This window comes from Sus scrofa, chromosome 2, assembly GCF_054392235.1.
Source record: "Sus scrofa isolate SSC_HxYL_T2T_F1_AM1 chromosome 2, Sscrofa_HxYL_maternal_Yorkshire_Landrace_v2.0, whole genome shotgun sequence".
Lineage (NCBI taxonomy): Eukaryota > Metazoa > Chordata > Mammalia > Artiodactyla > Suidae > Sus > Sus scrofa.
In genome coordinates, this window is record NC_139384.1 from 33,112,854 (window position 1) to 33,135,424 (window position 22,571).

Sequence of the window (22,571 nt, forward strand, 5' to 3'; positions counted from 1 at the left end):
GGGAAATTCCAAAGATGGCATCTGTGCTCTTACTTGGCTCCCGAGCCAGGACCCCTGTGCCACCTGAGGGCCACCTCCTGGGCCATCTCTCAAAGATGAAGACAGATTTTCCAGTCGAAGTCATCAATAAAACTCCAGGAGGACTGAAAACCAGAAAGGAAGCTGCACATTCAGATTTAAGGATAATATACTAAAATTGTATTTACGGAACTCTGCTTTCTAATAAAGCAAGATATGACCCCTTTCTCTGGACCTCTCAGCAATGTCACACACTGTCTCCTTTCAGAATTTATCTTTTCCCCTTGTATATTGGATTGGATTAGTGTCTCCCTAAAATATATGTATACTCAAGGAGTTCCTGTGGTGGCTCAGGGGAAACGAATCAGACTAGCATCCATGAGGACACAGGCTCGATCCCAGGCCTTGCTCAGCGGGTTAAGGATCCGGCATTGCTGTGAGCTGTGGTGTAGGTTGCAGATGAGGCTCTGATCTGGCATTGCTGTAGGCAGCAGCTACAGTTCCAATTAGACCCCTAGCCTGGAAACCTCCATATGCCGCAGGTGCGGCCCTTAAAAGACAAAAACAAAAACAAAAGTATGCATACTCGAAACCTTGAAATGTGACTTTATTTGAAAATAGGATCTTTGCAGATGTAATTAGTTAAGATAAGGTCATACCACAGTTGAGGAGGGGCCTTACTCCCAAGACATAGAGACAGAGATGTACAGGGGAGAACTCCATGCAACAACAGAGGTAGAGATGGGAGAAGAGCATCTTCAAGCCAAAGAACGCCAAGGATTGGTGGCAATAGCCAAAGCTAAGAAACAGGCATGAATAGATTTTCTCTCTGAGCCCTCAGAAGGAACGAACCTGGATGACACCTTGACTTCAGACTTCTGGCCTCCTGGGCTGTGAGACGATATACTTTTGTCATCTGAAGCCACCCCATCACACCTGTTGCAGCAGCCCTGGGAAGCGAACACGCCTGGCTTCTATAATGCCACTCTCCAGTCTCACACACTCTCTAGCCACTAAATTACCAGGGCTTTAAATGATGGAGTTTCTCCAGGCACTGTCCTAGGTGAATTCTTTTTCTTACTCTAATCTCCCCGCAGCTGACCACCTCTACTTATGACTTCCCTTACAACCATCACACAGTTGACTCATACATTTTTTTTTTTTTTTTTGGTCTTTTCTAGGGCCGCCCTCGCAGTGCATGGAGGTTCCCAGGCTAGGGGTCTAATCGGAGCTGTAGCCGCCAGCCTATACCACAGCCACAGCAACGTGGGATCCGAGCCGAATCTGTGACCCACACCACAGCTCGCTGCAACGCTGAATCCTTAACCCACTGAGTGAGGCCAGGGATGGAACCCTCAATCTCATGGTTCCTAGTCGGATTCGTTAACCACTGAGCCATGATGGGAACTCTGACTCATACAGTTATACGGCCTCTGAACTCCTGAATGTAACTTCCTACTTGACTTTCTCAAAGCACTTCAAACACACAGGTACCAAATCAAATTCATTGTCTTTTAGTTTCCTGTTTATTTGCCACAGCTCATTCCCCCTTAACCCTGATCCAGGAACACTTTTCTATTTTTCAGTTTCTCTGACTCAAGTCTGTCAGAACTTTGCACATAATTTCCCCTCTTCCTAGCATACTCTTAATTCTCCTCTTAGTAAATTTCTTTCTTTTTTTTCTTTTTTTTTTTTGCCATTTCTTGGGCTGCTCCTGCAGCATATGGAGGTTCCCAGGCTAGGGGTCTAATCAGAGCTGTAGCTGGCGGCCTACGCCAGAGCCACAGCAACGCGGGATCTGAGCCGCGTCTGCAACCTACACCACAGCTCACGGCAACGCCGGATCGTTAACCCACTGAGCAAGGGCAGGGATCGAACCCGCAACCTCATGGTTCCTCATCGGATTTGTTAACCACTGAGCCATGACAGGAACTCCCAGTAAATTTCTATTCATCTTTCAGATTCATACCCAAGCATCATGTCCTTGGAGAAGACTTCCTTAACCTCTCTGACTAGACCATGACCTCCATTATAATTGCCTGTAGCACTGTATACATCTTCTGTGCGTTATAATCAGACTTGTAGTTTTACGCTTGACAGCATGACCATGTGATGAACATATCTCTTCTACTAGGCTTTAAGCTTTATGAGAGCAGAGACCTTCTTTTGTTTTTTGGGTTTTTTTTGTTTTTGTTTTTGTTTTTTCCCTCTATGGAAGCCCATCATCAAGCATAGCAGATGTTCAATAATGACTGAATGAATGTGAATAAATCTTGTTATGCATAGGGATTCAGCCTCCTCTCACCCCTGCTTTTACCATAGTTGCTCCATGTTTCTCTATTTCACATTCTGGAATTTCATAAACACTCCTTTCTAAAGAATAGCTTAATATGGATTCACTGGATCGTAGAGCAGTTCTATTTTTAATTTTCTGAGAAACTTCCATGATGTTTTCCATAGTGGCTGCACCAGTGTACATTTCCACCAACAGTGCACAAGAGTTCCCTTTTCTCCACACCCTCATCAACTCTTGCTATTTGTTGTCTTTTTGATAATAGCCATTATGAGGTGTGAGGTGATATTTCAGTGTGGTTTTGATTTGCATTTCCACAATAATGAGCATCTTTTCACGTGTCTGTTGGCCATCTGTATGGTCTTCTTTGGAAAAATGTCTATTCAGATTCTCTTCCCATTTTTCTAATGTATTTGTTTTTCTGATGTTGAGTTGTATTAGTTCTTTGTATATTTTGTATATTAATCCCTTATCAATTATATTATTTGCAAACATCTTCTCCCATTCAGTGGGCGGCCTTTTCAGCTTGTTGGTAATTTCCTTCACTGTGCAAAAGCCTTTCTATTCTGATGTCGTCCCATTTGTTTATTTTTTCCTTTGTTTCCCTTGCCTGAGGAGACACATTCAAAACATTATTGCTAAGATTTGATGTCAAAGAATGAATTGCCTTTTTTTTTTTTCCCAGAAGTTTTATGGTCTCAGGTCTTACATTTAAGTCTTTAATTCATTTAAATTTATTTTTGTGCATGGCATGAAAGACTAGTCCAACTTGATTATTTTATATTTATCCCCAAAAATTAAAACACAAATTTGAAAAGACATATATATACCCCTATGCTCATTGTAGCATCACTTACAATAGCCAAGATATGGAAGAAACAAGCGCCTATCAATGGATGGACAGATGAATAAGACAAAGATTTCATTCTTTGTTATGGCTGGAATATGACTCAGCCATAACAAAGAATGAAATCTTGCCATTTGTGACAACATGGATGGACATAGACGGTGTTATCCTAAGTGAAATAAGTGAGACAGAGAAAAGATAAATACTGTATGATTTTACTTATATATGGAATCTGAAAAACAAAACAAATGGATGAACATTACAAAACCCAACACAGACTCACAGATATAGAGAACAAACAGATGGCTGACAGAGAGGCAGAGTGTGGGGGAAGGAGAGAGTGGATGAGTGAGATTAAGAGATACAAACATCCAATTGCAAAAGAAATGAGTCACAGGTATGAAATGTATAGTGCAGGGAATTCAATAATAATGTAATATACTTGTTTGGTGACAGATGGTAACTAGACTTATCGTGGTGATCATTTAGAAATGTATAGAAATATCAAATTGCTGTGTTGTGTAATAGGAACTAACACACTGTTGTAGGTCAATTGTACTTCAAATACAAACAAGCAAACACAGAAAAGAGATCAGGTTTGTGGTTACCAGAGGAGGGGACAAGGGAAGAGAGAATTGGATGAGGGTAGTCAAAAGGTACAAACTTCCAGTTATAAGACAGATAATTACTCAGGATGAAATGTAACATATGATAAATATAATTAACACTGCAATATGTCATATATGAAAGTTGTTAGGAGAGCAAATCCTAAGAGTTCTCATCACAAGGAAAATTTTTTTTCTATTTCTTTAATTTTTTTATCTATATGAGATGATGGATGCTTGCTGAATTTACTGTGGGAATCATTTCATGATATATGTGAGTGAAATCATTGTGCTGTACACTTTAAACTTATACAAAGCTGTTTGTCAAACTTATCTCAATCAAGGTGGAAGGAAAAAAAATGGCTTAATACGTCTGACAGCCATGAGCTAGGAATTTATCTCTGCAGGCTTCCGGATCTAAAGCCCAAACTGAGTCTGCAGACACCCATGCAGGAATGTCATTTCAACAGAAAATAGCTCTACTCAAAATCTGAAAAACTCTTAGCTTTTGTTCACACTGCAATAATGCAACTTTTAAATTTTGGATTCTATTTTTTTTACCTCCTAATTTATTTTTTAAAGGCCTGACAACTTGCATATTAATAGGTTTTTCATAACTAAGAAAGCATCACAGGGATTTTTTTTTCTGCCCTAAAGGTCAGGTTTCTTACTGGACCACCAAATAACACTAGACAGTTGCAACTGTACAATACTTTTGAGAAAAGAACCCAAGAAGTAATTGAAAATAATAACTATCATCCGTCCATGATGAGTTAATTTGTCCACTGCGCTTGCTTTGAAATGTCTATTTTCAGCGTAATGATGAAATTATATGCCTACCCTCATTAGATCCTGGCATCATATCAAAATTAAATGTGTTGAGCCTGACAAAGTGGCAAATTCCATTTGAGTTCACTTTTTTACATTAAATTTTATGCATATGGTGATTTTTTAAGAAGATTGACTCTTTTTTAATATATTATGAAAGGTTTTGAAGAATAGGGATTGAGACAGTCTGTCTGTACCCTGCCTATACTACTAACTAGCTGGTTGGCCTTACAGTCACTTCACTTATAATAATGAGAATAAAAGCACATTTCCTACCTACCTACCTGGAAGGGGTTGTTATGACACTCCAAGAAGGTAATGTGTATAGAAGAATTTAACTAGGTAGAGTTCAGTGCAAATACAAGGAATAATTATTGTTATTTATCAAGTTCCCTTAAAAAGCTAAAGCATTGCATGGAGAACAAGAACAGCAAGGCAGGCACAATCTACAAAATATGGATGAATCATAGTTAATTGATAAAAGGCTTTAAGTTACCTATGGATAAGAGTTAATGAGTGGCCACCATCACAATCATCAGTGATCACCAGTATGCAAAATATGAAATGTTTACAAATAACTGAGCAATAAAGGCAAAATATCCAGATGTTGGAAACCAACAAGTGAGTGATTTAGAATAATGCAGAGTTGTCTAAAAGGAAATGAAAAACCAAATGGAAAAGAACTCATATTACTGCTGACAGAATAAACCAGCATAACCTTTTTGGAAGTGTGACTATGTTTATTAGGAGACTTGAGAAGGGACAAAATCTTATTCACAGGAATTACATTTTTAGAAACTTCACCTAAGCACCTAATCAGGGTTATGTTCAAAGTTATGTACAAAAACTCACAAAGTTGAAACCACAATGAAATTCTGCTTCATTCCTAGTAGGGTGGCTGTTATCCAAAAACAAGCAAAGAAAATGTAAGTGTAACAGGCGTCAGCAAGGATGTGGGGAAAATGGAAATCTTGTATATTCCACAGAGTAAAAAAGTAAAATGGTGTTATCATTTACTGTCTATCAGTATGGAAGTTCCTAAAAAGAAAAAAAGTAAAATTACTGATGCCTTAGAAATTCCATTTCTAGGCATATGCCTAAAAGAACTGAAAGCAAAGACTTGGAAGAGATTTTGTATACCAGTGGTTGTATCAGCATTCTCCACCTTAGCTCAAAAGGGAAAATGACTCAAACATTCATCAATGAATGAATGGATAAACAAAATGTGATTTAGATATGTAATGGAATACTATACAGCTTTAAAAAGGAGTTAGATTCTGATACAGGCTATAATTTGGATGAACCAGAAAAGGTTATGCCAAGTGAAATAAGGCAGGCATAAAGGATCAAATATTCAATCAAAGTGTGATTGCACATATATGAGTTACCTGGAATAGTGAAATCCATAGACAGAAAGTAGAATAGTGGTTACCAGGGGCTAGAGGAAGGAACTGTTGTTTAATGACTATAGCATTTCAGTTTGGATGATAAAAAATTTCTGGAGGTGTATTGTGGTGATGGTTGCACAACAATGTGAATATACTTAAGGCCATAGAATTACACACTTAAAATGGTTAAGTGGTAAATTTCATGTTATAAACATTGACCATAATAAAAGGGGGGACAAGAACTCACAAGGGTTTACACCACAGCGTTCTATATGATAATGAAGACAGGAAATAATTTACTGACCAACAAAAAGGATTAAGTTAATAGGAGTTATATAGAGAGTATATAGATTCAATGATATACTATGCAAGCCCTGAAAATTTTTATATGTTCAAAACCAACTTGCACAGAATGTCTCCAGTAGCTTTGCTCAAAATAGTAAAAAACTGAAAATAACTCAAATGTTCCTAAATTGGAGAATGGATAACCTAACCAAATTGTGGTATATTCATATAATGAAATTCCTCTCAGTGATTAAAAAAAAGGTGGTATTTTGTGTAGCAATATGAACAAATTACAAAAGCATTATGGCAAGCAAAAAATGCCAAATTTCAGACTACATACTCTATGATCCCATTTAAATAAGTTCAAGGCAAGACTAAACATGAGTTACCTTTGAGTTAATGTTAAGAACTGACTGAGGGTTGTGGCTCAGTGGTAATGAATGTGACTAGGATCTACGAGGACTCGGGTTCTATCCCTGGGCTCACTCAGTGGGTTGGGGATCCGCCGTTGCTGTGAGCTGTAGTGTAGGTCGCAGACACAGCTTAGATCCCGCGTTGCTGTGGGTGTGTCATAGGCCTGCAGCTACAGCTCTGGTTTAACCCCTAGCCTGGGAACCTCCATATGCCTCGGGTACGGCCCTAAAAAGACAAAAAAAAAAAAAAAGAGAACTGCATTTTATCAGTTATATGATTGTGTGATTGAACACATTTGTAAACTTCATTAAATCGTATAGTATATTATAATATTTACTTTAATAAAAAGTATTGTGAAGAAATGTGCATTTATGTGGAAGCATTTTCACAGTATGTTGGAATGGTAAAACAGAGACAATTTAAAAAAATAGACTCTTCATGATGCCTGAGAGCTGGAAAGAAGAAAAGAATGAAGGGAGGGTGAGAGGGAGGGAGGAAGACTAAAGGACATCAAAGTATGATAAACATGGAAACTTTGTGGTGGAGGAAGTAGGCCTCATTTTTTCCCTTTCTATTTTCTGTGTTTTCTAAGTTTTCCACATCAAGCATTGATGATATTTGTGAGGCGAACAAAATGAATTTTTAAAAGTGTGAACTCACCCCCAAAAAATGTAGGTTTGAAAAGACAGATTTTTCTTATAATTCAACAATATATTCAATATTGACTTTTTTGAAGACTGTTTGATGAAACAAAATTCAAAACCTGACTTAGCTGATATTTTTGCAAGCTTTGTTGTCATAAGCAAAGTTTAAGGTTATTTGAGAGGAGTTCCCATTGTGGCTCAGCGATAAGGAACCCGACTGGTATCCATGAGGAAGCGGGTTCAATCCCTGGCCTCTCTCAGTGAGTTAAAGGATCTGGGTTGTCATGAGCTGTGGTGTAGATTGCAGACACGGCTTAGATCCCACATTGCTGTGGTTGAGGTGCAGGCCGGCAGCTACAGCTCCAATTTGATCCCTGGCCGGGAACTTCCACTTGCCAGAGGTATGGTCGTAAAAAGACCAAAAAAAAAAAAAAAAAAAAAAGGAAAGAAAAACGCAAAACGAAAAGATTATTCAAGATATGTTAATAAGATTTTTTAAAAAACTGGGGGTCATCCTGCTCTACAATTTTCCAACACGACGCTAATTTGGGAAGTACCACTTTCTGTCAGAACAAAGAGGAGAGATGCAGATAATCTTTGACAGAAGGGTTGATTTTTGTGTTTTGAGGAGACTTTTGTTTTCAAGGCTAGATTTGGGTTCTGCTTTAGGAAAAATTCAATGAAACAACCATAAATTTTTAAAAACTGTCATGGTATCTTCAAAATGGATTTACAATATGACATGTATGAGAAAGGAAAAAAAAGCTTATGCAATGAATGTCAGCTCCTTGAAATCTATATATCTGATAATGTGGTGGCTAGGCATGTCAAAAATCAATTTTCTCCTTCATCTTGATAAAATTAAATTTAAATGTCTTTTTTGGTTTTCTCTGTTTAGAGTTTTAAAAAATAGATTAAAGAGAACAAATATCCATATCAACTTTTTTTTTGAAACTTGAAGTAATTTGATGTGAGTGGCCAGGTTATAATACCATCTTCTAAAGCAGAGATGGAAAGAGGCACTGAGATTTTTCTTTATTAAGCATGATGAATTTCAAACTCCAGAGGCTGAGATAACCCAGCTTAGGGTAAAGAAACAGGTTTTCATCTCAGATGTTACCTCTGCTGTACTGATGGAGTTTCCTGGATTCTGATGGAGTTTCCTGGATTGCTAGACAGAGAAAGATTCAGAACATAACGTCCAAGCTGAACAGGACAATAGGCTATAACTGATAATGCATGTCTAGCTCGGCCGTGGAAAGGGAGCATGGTAGCAAGTATGCTAAAAATTTCCTGTCCTAGCTTTAGCCTCACTCACTGATTTGACAAAGGAGGAAAGCGAGGCCCAGAGAGTTGAATTTTCTGATTCATAAGATTGATGAAGTGCCCAAAAGAGTCCATTCTCTTCAGCATCTTCCTCATGGTTAATGCCTGCTCTTCATCAGGTTCACTAGCTCCCAAAATTTACTTCCACTTTCCCATCATCCCCATGTTACTTTCTTCCTTTTACCTGTACCACCACTTGGGGATGATCACGCCCATCCCTTACCTGAAAGGCACTGAAATATATCTGTTGGCATCTCATTTCTTCAGACCTCAAGGTGTCAAAAAAAGTCATTGTTATCACACAACTGTTAGGTTGAGACTCCATAATCATAGACACTCTTTAATTACAACCTATTTGAACCAAACTTTGACTGTAGTTATTTATTTACTTATTTATTTTTTGCTTGAGTATTTATTTGGGGAAGTATGGCCCATGACAGATTGAGGAGAAGATAATTTTTAGACAGAGAAATGTGATAAAATTATCTAGACTTGACTGTATTTTGGGTATGCCCTTGCCATGCAGAAGTTCTGGGACCAGGGATCAAACCTGCACTGTGACCGGGGCCATACCAGTGACAACACCAGATCCTTAACCCACTGAGCCACAAGGGAACGCTCACTACTTGACTATATTTTAACAGAAGGTTTCCCATTTACATGTCATCAGTTCTGTCGTCAATCCAATAACTATTTCAACTTTTTGATCACAGCCTTGAGATTTGGCCCCACTCCCCTTTATTCTTTGAACTCTTTCTACTATTACTTTTGGAGTCGAGAAGCAATGAGATCCTACTATATAGCACAGGGAACTACATCTAATCATTTGTGATGGAACACAATGGAGGATAATGTGAGAAAAAGAATGTATCATGTATATATATATATATATATATATATATATGTATATATATATGTACACATACATGTATGTATGACTGGGTCATTTTGTTATACAGCAGAAATTGACAGAACAATGTCAATCCACTATAATAAAAACATTTAAAAAAAAAAGACTAAGAAGCCAAATCATATAAGAAAGTGGTCTATAAAATCTCCATAGGGTCAGTGAAATTCTCAAGGATAATGATAGTATTCATATAGTAAAAGAAAAAAGATGGTCCAAGAACGCCAAAACTTAGCTAAAAACCACAAGTATTTATTATTCAGCACATGTTCTGTGAGTAGGCTGAGATGACTGGAACAGCCAAAAAGGCTAGGGCAGGCTCTTCTGGTCTAGAGGGAAACAGCTGACCTTTGTGGTTGGCTGGCAGCCCTGCTGCGGATGGATGGTCTAGAATGGTCTCACTAACTCATCTGGGAGTTGGAGCTCAGCTGATCTACTTCTTTCTGCTCCCTACGGTCTCTATCTCCTATTAGCTCTACTCAGGTAGAAGTGTTCTGATAGAGACGAAGACAGAGAGAAAGCTGCATGACTTCTTAAGATCTCCAAGCAACAGCCTGATGTCCTGTCTGGCTCATTCGATTGGCAAAAAAAAAAAAAAAAGGTCCCAAGGCTAGTCCAGATTTAATGGATGTAGAAATGGACTCCACCTCTTGATGACAATAGCTACAAAGACTTTATGGCCATCTGTGATATACCATAGCATATAAGTGAGGATGTCAGTAGACTTGGCATGTCTCTCACCCATAGATAGATAGATAGAGAGATAGAGAGATAGATAAGATAGACAGACACACACACACATACATATGTAATCTATCTATGTCTCACCATATATATGGGTGAGAGAGTGGACAAGGGCTTTATTACCTGTGCAGAATGAATGGGAGATGCCAGCAAAGAAAGGAAGAGCATGATAAAGACAGGGAAGGGGCTCCCATGGGATTTGGAAGTTACAGTGAGAATGTCCCCTGTTTCCACACTCCATAGCTGTTAGAGTTAACTGTCAGAGGATAGCCTCCACTCAAGACAGCTACAAAAGAAGATCCTTATGGAAGAACAGGGTTTCCATTAGGAGGAGACTCGAACATTTAGATAAATAACAAACTTCATCAATAATGGACTGAGGACTCCTGCAGACACTGTGAAAAGAGTTGAGAGAAGGAGAGAAAGGAAGTGATTACACTAATTGGGGGGCAGTAGACAGACAGAGTCTAGGAGATGGGTCTGCAATTCCCTGCCCAACACCAGAATAAATGTACCCCACTGATTACTGAGTGTACTGAAAAATACTTGAGTAAATAAGATAAAAGTCATCTGCTGCTCACCTCATTTGTAAGTCTAGGTATTAGAATATGAAAGAGAAAATATTTGCAGTGGTATTTAAAAATGACAGGGGTCAGGAGTTCCTGTCGTGGCGCAGTGGTTAACGAATCCAACTAGGAACCATGAGGTTGCGGGTTCGATCCCTGCCCTTGCTCAGTGGGTTAACAATCCGGCGTTGCCGTGAGCTGTGGTGTAGGTTGCAGACGCAGCTCGGATCCCATGTTGCTGTGGCTCTGGCGTAGGCAGGTGGCTACGGCTCCGATTCGACCCCTAGCCTGGGAACCTCCATATGCCGCGGGAGCGGCCCAAGAAATAGCTAAAAAAAAGACAAAAAAAAAAAAAAAAAAAAAAAAAAAGACAGGTGTCAGAGGCAAGAAATTAACGTACCTCAAGGTTTTTAGCAGAAATCTGACCAAGGGGCAATTTTCATACTGACATTCACATTGGCCCCCATGTTTGGAGAACCTCTGCCTGCACTAGGCTCTAGGAATCACTGTGGGTCAGGTGGGTAGAGCTGTCACATCTGGCAAAGAAAAGACAGGATTCCAATAAAATCAGAATCTCATGTAAGTATGGGATACTTTTTTTAGTATAAGTATGTCTCCCACAACACTTGGGGCACATTTTTACTAAAACATTACTCTTATTTGTCCAACATTCAGATTTAACTGAGCAGCCTGTTATTCTACCTGACCACTCTGTGCAGAGTGAAGGAAGTGGAGCAGGTGCCGAGCAGGACTGATCACAGCTATCACTCCCGGCAGCTAATAAGACAGTTTACCTAGAACCACCAAGTCCTGTGACTTCCAGCTGGGGGCCCAGAAAGGTTTTCTTTCTCTGCTCTCCACCTCCATCCCTACCTTCCCAGCAGTCCCACCATCACTCCCCCATGTTCTTCACTCCCATTTCTTAGCTTTCAGGGCTTTCCTCTCCACAATCCTCTGTCTCTGCCAGTCAATTTCACACTCACCCTAAAATGAGCACTTCTATTCCACCAGCTACCTTTGTAGATTTTTGTCTCCCTATGGAAGGGGGAGGGGCAGGGATTGCCATCTACTATAAATAGGAATGGGGGTACTCCTTCAATGACACCCTCAATCTCTAACCCTGATGCCACCACTGAAAGAATATGTCCCCAATTTTGCAAATCAGGAATGAAGGTGACACCCATTAAGAAACATCAAATAAAATATTTAAATGTATTTAGATTTCATATCCTCAGGTTGAGGAAAGCTATAATATAACTGATTACAGAAACCCTGAGGGTTTGTAGGAAAGGCTGCTTCTTTTAGTAAGCAGTGAATAAATAGCAAAATGAAGTACTTAAAATTGGTTTACAATACACCTCAGCGCAGAGCCAATAAATTAATAAAATCTGATAAGTTTTCAGATCCCCGAGGGGTGAAATGCAGCTTGCAACACAGAGAATTTGCAGCAACATCACAGAACAGTGAAAGTTAATTTTTTCATTCCCTATGTGGCAAGGTCCAGCTAATTTTTCACTGCCAACTCCCGTTTTAAAAATACATAGTTCTTAGTATATATTGCTTAATCGTGATTTTCATGTCATTCTTTTTTTTTTTCAATTACTTTTGAGGAATTCCAACTTACAAATGAGGTGAACAGCAGATGACTTTTATTTTATTTACTCAAGTATTTTTCAGTACACTCAGTAATCAGTGGGGTATATTTATTCCGGTATTGGGCAGGGAATTGCAGAGCCAGCTCCTATTACTGTTCATAAATTATTGTTCCCATATGCACCATCCCGAAAATGTACCTCAGTGGGCTTTGTTTGGGCCGTGTACTCCTGCCGTCAATGGTGGCAGGAACCTCATCAGAAATCTCAAAAAGACCAATTATAAGGCAAATCCTCTCTTTTCAATCCAAGATACGGATCAAAGCAACTGCACGTAAGGAGATGAATGTGAATTATTTTCCATGTTTGTATAATCATTATAAAATTTAAAATACATTTCAACATTGAACACAACATAATGTCCCCTGGAGCATTTTGTTTAAAAACCTTTTTAAAGACACATCATGCAGACAGCCTACCTTTATAATTCTAATGACCTCAGATATTTTGCATTAAGGCAGTTCTGATGGCTGGTGCTTAAATGGTCACGGAATTAAGTAATAGCATAAAGAACTCCCATTTTTATTTACAGCACAAATTAAATACTCTGACACAGGTAATAGTCATCAGATCAGGGTCCACTCCTCAGTAGGACATTTTAGTTAACCCCCTTGTCTGATTAAATAGTATTACTATACAGTTATTGATGATTTCCAGGGTCTCAATGTGGAGTGGTCCCATCCCACAGTGGCCCATATGAGCATCCTTAAAGGTCCGTGGAGTTAAACAGTCTTCATTTTCTTGGCTTTCCGGGTACCCCAGATGGAGTAGAACACCAACCCTGTCCTTAGGCAGCTCCAAATCAAGTGAGGGAGCTTAAAAGATGCATCTAAAGCAGAAAGGATAACGATGCCTTGAGGAAGAGTAAATGAGGCACATGTGATCCAGTCTTCCCCCCCCCCTTCTAGGAGCACTGATTTTAATTACTGGGGGAAAATATTTCACATTTTCCCTTTTGTTTCATTTACAAAAGCTATTCCTTTTCTTCACAGATCAAGATTGCTTTCAGAAGAGGTGTCTTCCGTAAAACAACTACCACTTCAACACAAAACAAAACAAAATACTCTCACTTCACAGTAATATACAATGGGTGGTCAAATAAAAATAAACAGCCTAGCTCACAAATGAAACAGAGTTGTCACTTGGATGAAAAGCAAGATAGTTCTGTAATAGCAGTGAACCCGATGATCTAACATAGGCTGCCAAATTCTCAAGCAGTTTGCGTCTATCCACATATCTATTTTATCTTTATTAGGGAAGTTGATGAAGCCTTTGATGTTCCAAAAACGCAGTATGGGATGAATTAAACATCATTTTCACAATCATGTGTGCAGATTTGGACTTGAGTTTTGTTTTTGTTTTTGTGTTTTAACTCAGCCGACCAGTGTCCAAAGCAGTTTTCATTATTATTAACATCTCCCCCACCATTTTTTTTTCCCAACCTGATACCTCATCCTGATTAATGGGCTAGTAGCAGGGACTACTTTTTTAAAACGATGTTTTGCTTAAAGCATCTGTTTATGTTTCAACAAAACAAATAAAGTCAGGCATATTAAGGAATATGGTGTTTTAGAAACAAAGAAAACAACCAAGATTAGAGGAAAGTTAACTGTTCCCTCGGGAGAAACCCTGGTGGTTAAACTGTTTCATCAGCAACAACACAGAAATTGTTTTAATGGTGTTTTGAACATCTTATTCCTGAAAAAAAAAATAATACCCACGCTCACAAAACACAAAGGTTGAAATCAAGGCTACCCATTGGAAGGTTGACATTTATTGAAAGCTGTATTTCATAAGGTCTGTTAAAGTCAGCAGTGTGAGCAGATAGGCATTTTATGATGTACCTTCGTGCTCTTAAATATTTTTCATGCTAAACTGGTTAATACCACTGAGAACAATTAATATTATTCAGGAGCTGGAGAGAGGTTTACTTTTTCGTTCTAGGTTCTTTGGGCAAAAACCACACAGCAAAGCCTATTTAATGACAATTGAAGAGAAAGAACACAGGAAACCCAACCGGAGTCTTCTATCTATGTATGAGCAGAAGTGCACCTACGGAGTGTGTCTTAGCTTTCCCTTCCCAATTAAAAATACAACATTCCCTTCTGTTTGCTTTTATTTCCCAGGCTCAGTTTAGACATTTAACTCTCCTAGATATTCTTTTGAAGGGTAGGGAGAGGCATTTTCCTCACAGAGTGAAATCTGCTTCTTAAAAGGACAATTCTTCTCTGTCTTTTAAAAACTGTGTCACCAAAGGCACCCTACCCTCACTAGACTACCTTGAGAAACTTCGAGATTCGTCTCAGCAGCATATTCCATCATGAGAGCGCGTGATAAGGTTTAAACAGACAGGGCAGGATCCACCTCAAGCAGAACATCTATGTTAGAGGCTTTACATTTTTTTTTTTTTCCCTCCCTTGGTCCAAACTACAGATTAGTGCCCTTCCATTCAGTGCTTTGGTTTGCCTTGATAAAGCCTGTTTGTTATAGCCCGTGTTGGGGGCAGAAGTTCTTTAGTAAAACTTGTCATTATTTATGTCCTAGAAAGGAAAACCTTGTCTATTAAATTAATTAGAACGTGACCTTAAAAGGAATATTTTTGATCAGTGAACACAGAAGTCTTCGGGGATAGGGGAAAAAAGGCAGAAAGGTTCAAAATACAGAGCAGCATTGTTTGCAGAAAACTGCTGCTTCCTTTATGCCTAGCTGAACCATGCCAGGAGCCCTCTTGAATTTCTACAAGAATACAGTTTCAGATCATCTGCATTCAGGGCCAGAGTCATGGCCCTGGAACCGATAATTGCCTCTGACAGGATTTAATTACCTTCTCTAGGACCTTTTCTCTGTTTGATTGGAGACCACCCCCTGCCTCCGATCAAATCAGACAGTAATAACACGCTGAAGCGCAGCAGCCAATCACGAGTCAAGTCTGAACAGTGACCTTGCTGAGTCGAAGCTGATTGGTGGTGTCAGCCTTGTCAACGGTGTCAGGGAACCGTCAGACAAGAAAGAGCGAGGGGGGAGCGGAGGAGAGCGAGGGGAGATAAGAGAACAGCATTAATGCTAATGGAGGCTGTCAGCATTCAAGGCTCCAGGCCGCCTTACAAGCGGCCTTGCACAAAAACAAAAATATTAGAGAACTCATACAAGTCTAAAATATTCAGAAGGGGGACATTTTCGCTTCCTCAGTTTGGGGAATCTATTCAAGGTGGAATTCACATGCAATTCAGATCCAGTGACAGATACACGCGCAGGATGTGACAGAATAATTTTCATGAGAAGAAAACCCCCCACAAACTTAGCCAGATGAATTGGGGTCTGGGAGGAGGGGTTGTAAACTACTGCTCCATGACTTTTTGTTGTTGGGGTTTTTTGAACTAGAGCACCGAGAATGCTGGTATTTAAGATGCACCACAAAACTCTGCTTTTAATATTAACCTGACTTAGAAGTCACTGTATTATTTATGACCACTTGAGGGTGGTATGTAAGCCCACCTATAATGTTAACAAAGAATAAGACATTCATTAAATGGCCAATCTTTATGTACATGTAATTTTAAAATAATTTATAGTAATGGCATGATTCTGGTCATCTGCAAAAAAAAAAATAGTTTAACTAAGCTATAAAATTTAGTTAACCTCTATTCCGTCAAAAAACGTTCTTTTCACCAAGGCGTCCGTGAGTTATAATATGCAGAAACTGTTACAAAACAGTAATAAATCGAGTTTTGGAAGAGAAGTAGAATGCATTATTAGGCCTGTACTAATTTGGAGTTTAATTTATTCATTACCTTTGTCTATAAATAACCTTCCCCATAGCATTTATTTTGTTTCTGACTCACCTACCTTTTTACAAATGTAGTAGCTAGTATGCAAAAATATATTTACAGAGCCTCGTTGGGCTTTCTCTTAATTGAGAGACTAAAAAGAAATAGAATGTTTATAGTGATCTGTTAACAGTATTTTTCACAAATCTTTCAACCATTTAAGAAAAATTGTGGTCTTATTTAACTTCTCTCACAAAGAAAAGAATACTTTGTTATATGATTCCTGAACTTTACCAAAAGGAATATTGTTTTTAAAAACAATGCCAGCTGATTCAAGTTGAAGACAAACTTCTGCCATATGTAAACAAAAACACATTTCTTGGAGTGGTTTCCAGCTCCACCAAAAAAATTTACCTAAACAGACATTGCACAAGTGGATACGATATTTTTGACTCCTGTGCTCCACATGCCTCTCCCCTAGCAAAATATGTTTTTAAACAAAGGATGGAATCTTATCCTATATATCTGCAATTCCTTTTCTTTATGGTCATGGCATTTAAAGCATACTTAATTAACATAGAAATAAATCATATTTTTCTATACTGGAACAAAATTTATAGTGGACCTGCTAAAGATGATATTGTTTTCTCAAGGTTTAAAACAACCAAGGTGAAGCAGTACTACTTTGAAAAAAATGTGTATTTTCAGAGCCCCATGGTTAAAATAACTCATTTAGGGAAAAGAAAATGTATCTTAACACAGGAAATCAGAGGCTTAGTGTCTGGTTCCAGCTTTGCTATTGACAAGCTGTCCAGTTTGAGCCAAGTCACTTTGTCTTCTTGGGTTTTGGTTTTCTCAGCTATAAAATGCAGTTAACAGGAGGTTACCTAAAGAATTAAAAGTATGTAGAGTACAAGTGTAATTAGAAGGTGGACAGGATAACAGAGTCTTCCTGCTTCTTGGAAACACCATTCAGGGTTGGTTTCTCTCTGCCTCTGCTCCCTCCAGCTCCATCCTGTCACGTATGCTCCCCACCACTCGACACACATGCTGACAAATATTTCAACAAATATTTAGAGATAGGTAACACATAGTCACTATCAGTGTTGGGGCTAGAACTCAAGTGTATTCAGTGTCATTCCTAGGTTCTTTCTGACTCCACCTTTTGCCACTTGCATCCAACATATTTTGGATTCTCGAATAAGGGCTGATCTCGAACTGTGCTGGTTTTTAAGTAGAATTCATGGCCAGACTCCATATAGATTGCACACTGCAGCCTTACTTGGGTAAGGGAGCAGATACTTAAATGCTTTTAAAAGAGGTGGTGCAAAAGTAGTCAGGTTCAATCCTCGTGTGATTATAAGTAACTTGAAACACTGGCCACTTGGGCTACTATGCCCAATTCTAGAATATATGAAACTCTGAAAATGAGAACAAAGTTTATTTAGCTATTTTGAAAGGTATTCAAGACAGTGTAACAGATGTTTATGTGTATATTCCAAACATAAGAAACCCAAGAAGGTTTATTGTGTCTCAAAGCAGATAGCCAGGAACATTTTATTTCCATGCAAGGCACTATGCTTTTCAAAGACAGTCTACCCCCAATTGTGAAGGGAAGGGCAAATTTTCATTCTGCCCTGCTATCACGTCTTTAGTCAGTTCAGACCAGAGCAGCAGCAACAGAAAGGAAAGGAAAGAAGCCAATAGCATGCCTTATTCATTTCTTTAGCAACGCTATTCTCTCCCTGGAAAGGTGAATAATTAATACCCATCTGACTCCACCTAATTAAATCCACATTTGCTTGTTCATTTGAAAATGCTTTCCTTTAGAGAAAATAGCCTTTGCTTATCTTCACAGTTTATATTTCTTAAATGGACACTTTTGGAATTAAAGAGATTCTATCTTGGTTTTGAAAAGGCTTTCCCTTTTTGTGCTAATCATCGGGAATCAATGACAAAGCTTACTATTTTTCAAAATGGGAGACAGGATGTTAACCAATTGCTAGGTTTAGATTCCCATAAAACAGATTGTCAAGCCCCCTGTAATCCCAAATTCTGTCCTTTTTTTTTTTCCTGGCAATATGAAAAATAGTCTTTTGCGCCTTTAAACTGGAAAGAGAAATTAACAAATAAAGAAAAATTAAAGAGAACCAAGGTATCAAATCCTAGGTTAAATCTCAGTTGCTGTTTCAGAATGATCTTTGCATAATCTGAGTTACACAACAGAGCGACTCTAATTGCAAATTCAATCACTCCTTGACGGAGGAGGCTCAGAAATCAATTCCCAGTAAAATATGACACTCAGTCATTCAAAACAATAGAATAGTCAATATTTCACCATCAACTGTCTAGTTAGGACCTGTTTTAATATAATACAAATTCAATTTTTTACTGTGCCTAGCAAACCTCTTCTATTCTGGTAACCTTGCCTAATGTTCCCAATAATGAAAACCATGATGGAAAGATAACTAAAATCATGAGATTTCCAAGGCTTGTAAAGAGAATTTCACTCAAAGATTTCTGATCCAAACTTCTGGTCTTTTCCTTAATTAGTATTGATTGTCAACTTTACTTGCATTCTTATAGCTTGGCAATTTAAATATAGACAGGGATTATCTAAGTGAGGCTGAGACTAATGTGGACTGGGGCAAGGGTAAGAGGGTAGAGAAAGATCCAGATTCAAGTAGATAGTCTAAAATTGGACCTAAGCCTGCAGAGTCCTAGAGTTTACTGTGTTTACAGCAAATGAATGGAAATTTCGATGCAATTTTCCAATACACCCTGCTTTGGAATCATTTTCTCTAGCTCTGAAAGACTGGGATAGAGGAAAGATAGAACTCAGATACAGAATTAGAAACCAAATCTAGAGAGAAGGTAAATGGATCATTTTCAGCCAGTGTTTCCCAGACTAAAATTCTCCAGTTTTGACTTCTAGTACTGATTTTACTTTTCGCTTGGTGAACTTATCAATTCACCTCTGTAAAAAACTCTACTTCTCCTTCTCAACCTGGGACCCCCAGATATGAAGCATGATTCTCATTTTTCAGTTTGAATTTTTGACTCTCCTTAAATAAAATACCCAAGGCTTAACTTGTTTTGTCACACTATTGTTGTTACTATTATAACAATATTGGGGTTTGTCTGTGTGTTTGGGAAGGGGGTGTTTCTAAAAAGAATACATCTGATTAAGCACACTGTTTATTTACTTTAGAATTCACATTTTAAAAGAGCAGCACACAAAAGACTTAGAAATGCATCCAAAATGAGAAACTCCAGTCAACTGATTACTCAGCTGGCAAAATGGAAATTTCAAGTTGCATAGACAGCTAATTGTGGCCTGCCTCTGGAATGACAGGTCTATAATTTTTAGTTTTGTGTGCATTGAAAGCCAGTCACCTTGACACTCAGTGCTCCATTATCCACCGGCCACCAACCACACGATGATATTCAAGGAGTGACGGGCACTTTCCATTATGGGTGGTGAAACACACCGAGTTTTATTTGGATAAAGCTGTCCTGGGGAAAAAAAGAAACCCAGGTGTCTACTCCTCCCCACGAGCAACAATGACACTGGAACACCTTTAATTCCAGAGAATCAACTTCTTTGTTCTTGTATAATAACAACCATCAGTTATTCTCAGCTCTTCCTGCCAACATTCTGAAAGTGCTTTAATGTGTCACGATCCTAGCCTTTTAAATACAAATTTTGCCTTTTAATGTCAAGAGCTCTCACCATTAAATTGTATTATGTTAGAAGAACTTGAAACCTGGTTAAAGCCTGCCTCCCAGAGAAAGTGTAAAATGTTTGTTCTTTGCTTTTTTTCCCTCCAAGTTATCATTTCGATGGTTCCAAGGCTTCTCGGGTTGGGGAAATATTATTGAACTAGGAGCCAAGAGTTGAAATTGTAATCCTAGTTGTGAACTAATTTTAGCTATTGACTTTGCAGAAATCTATCACCTCTCGGAACCTCAAATGAGTAATCTTTAAAATAATGAAACTGAACCAGATGTTCTTTTCATTCTCTTCTATCAGTGGAAACCTCTGTTTCTCTATTAATGTTAAGGTCTACAGTATTAAAGTCTGACCTATATTAATATTCAAATAATATAACATTTTCCTGGCGGCAGATAGCATTGAATTTCATTTGTCAAATGGAGCCGGGAAGATGTATTCAGCTGCAAGTAACAATACCAGCTAATTGTGGCATCAGCAGAAAAGTCCGGTAATTAGTCTCCCCAAAGGAAGTTTGGAGGCATATTGTTGAGTGTTCTATGCAGCAGCTGAAAATTGTTAACAAGAACCCATGCTCTCTCTGTCCTTAGGGTGTGGGGTTTTCTCCTTCGATGTCATTTACTGGTTTAAAATGGCTGTGGCACCTCCAGGTAACAAAGCCTCAACAAAGATGAATCTGGAGAACATGATGCTAAGTTTTCTAAGCCAGGCAGAGACAGAAAAGTACTGCACGAGCTCACTTATAAGAGGATTCCAAAAAAGTCACCCTCAAAAGAACCATAGAATAGAATGGTGGTTGCCAGTGGCTGGAGGGTCAGGGAAAAGGAGAGAATGTTGCTCAAAGGGTACAAAGGTTCAATTCCATGCTGATTAAGTTCTGGTGATTACAGTTAATAATAGGGTATTGTATACTCAAAATTTGCCTAAAAGAGGGAACTTAAGTGTTCTCAACATACACACGCACTCATCAAAAAAGGAACTGTGAGATGATAGATGTATTAATTATACACTCACCAAAAAAGTAACTGTGAGATGATAGATGTATTAATTAATTTAATTGTGGTAATTATTTCACTATATATGTATATTAAATCATGTTGTACAACTTAAAAATACAATATCACATTGTACAGCCTCAATACGTATGATTTTTATTAGTTGATCATACCTCAATAAGGTTGGAAAAAATATATTTAAAAAAAATTGGGGGAGTCCCCATTATGGCTCACTGAATTAAGAACCCAACATAGTGTCCCTGAGGATACAAGATCCATCCCTGGCCTTGCTCAGTGGGTTAAGGATCCAGCATTGCTATAAGCTGTGGTGTAAGACACAGAGGTGGCTCGGATGTGATGTTGCCGTGGCTGTGGTGTAGGCCAGGAGCCGCAGCTCCAATTTGACCCCTAGCCTGGGAACTTCCATTTGCCACAGATGCAGCTAGAAAAAGAAAAAAAAAATTAATAAAAAAGCATGGCAAAAAAAAAAAAAAAAAAAAACTCTCAAAAATTCTTAGCAAGGAAGAGAAATACTGAAAATAGTTTCAATTACCAGAATGCAAACACTTACTCAGAGGCCTGGTAGGTAGAATTAGAGCCATCATAACCTTATCTTAGCTCTCAGAATGTGAAGGTTAAGGACTTTGCAGCTATGATTAAATTAAGGATCTTGAGATGGGAGATGATTCTGGATTAACTAGGTGAGCCCTATATGTAATCACAAGGGTCCTTAGGAGAGGGAGGTGAGAGTGTGACACAGAAGAGAAATACATCATATAATGACCAGCAGGAGGTTGGAGGAATGTAAGGAAGAAATCACAAGCCAAGAATGCAGTTGGCCTTCAGAAGCTAGAAAAGGCAAGGAAACCCATTCTCTCCAAAAGAGCTGCTAGAAGGAACCTCCCTACTAGCAACTTTAGCCCAATGAGACTGATTTTGGACTTTGGGCACCCGAATTTTAAGAGAATACATTCGTGTGCTCAGGCACTGAGTTCGTGGTACCTTGTAACAGCAGCAATGGGAAATCGAATGTTAGCCCTAAGCCTACTTTCCTTTACATCTGATGGACCAGATACAGGCCATTACTCCACACAAGGGAGACTAGGATAACAAGTCGCTGGCAAACAGGAAGAACATAGACATGATTGTATTAGACCTATTTTGATTCAAGTCCTGGTGCTGGGTATGCTGCTAGCCTCAAACAAACTGGAGCACTGTAAGGAGGGTCTGCCTTATCAAGGTTCAAGGTCATTTATGAACTTTGAGGTCCTTTCTCAACTTTGAGATGATTGCGCTATTTAACGCCAGTATTTATTAAGTGCCTAGTCATTCAGTTTAAAACTTCAGTGACTTGCAGAGTTCTCCTTGGTCTCACCCCTGCTTATCTTTCCAGCCTATCTCCCATCATCCTCTAGGGATCCAGCCTTACTGGTTTTTCAGCTTTTGTTACAAATTAGGCTTTCTTCCTCAAAGTCACCCTAGCATGCATTTAGTTTGCTTTCCATGAAAATCTCCCTGACTCAACTCAACCCCTATATTCCTTACTTAGCTAAATTCCT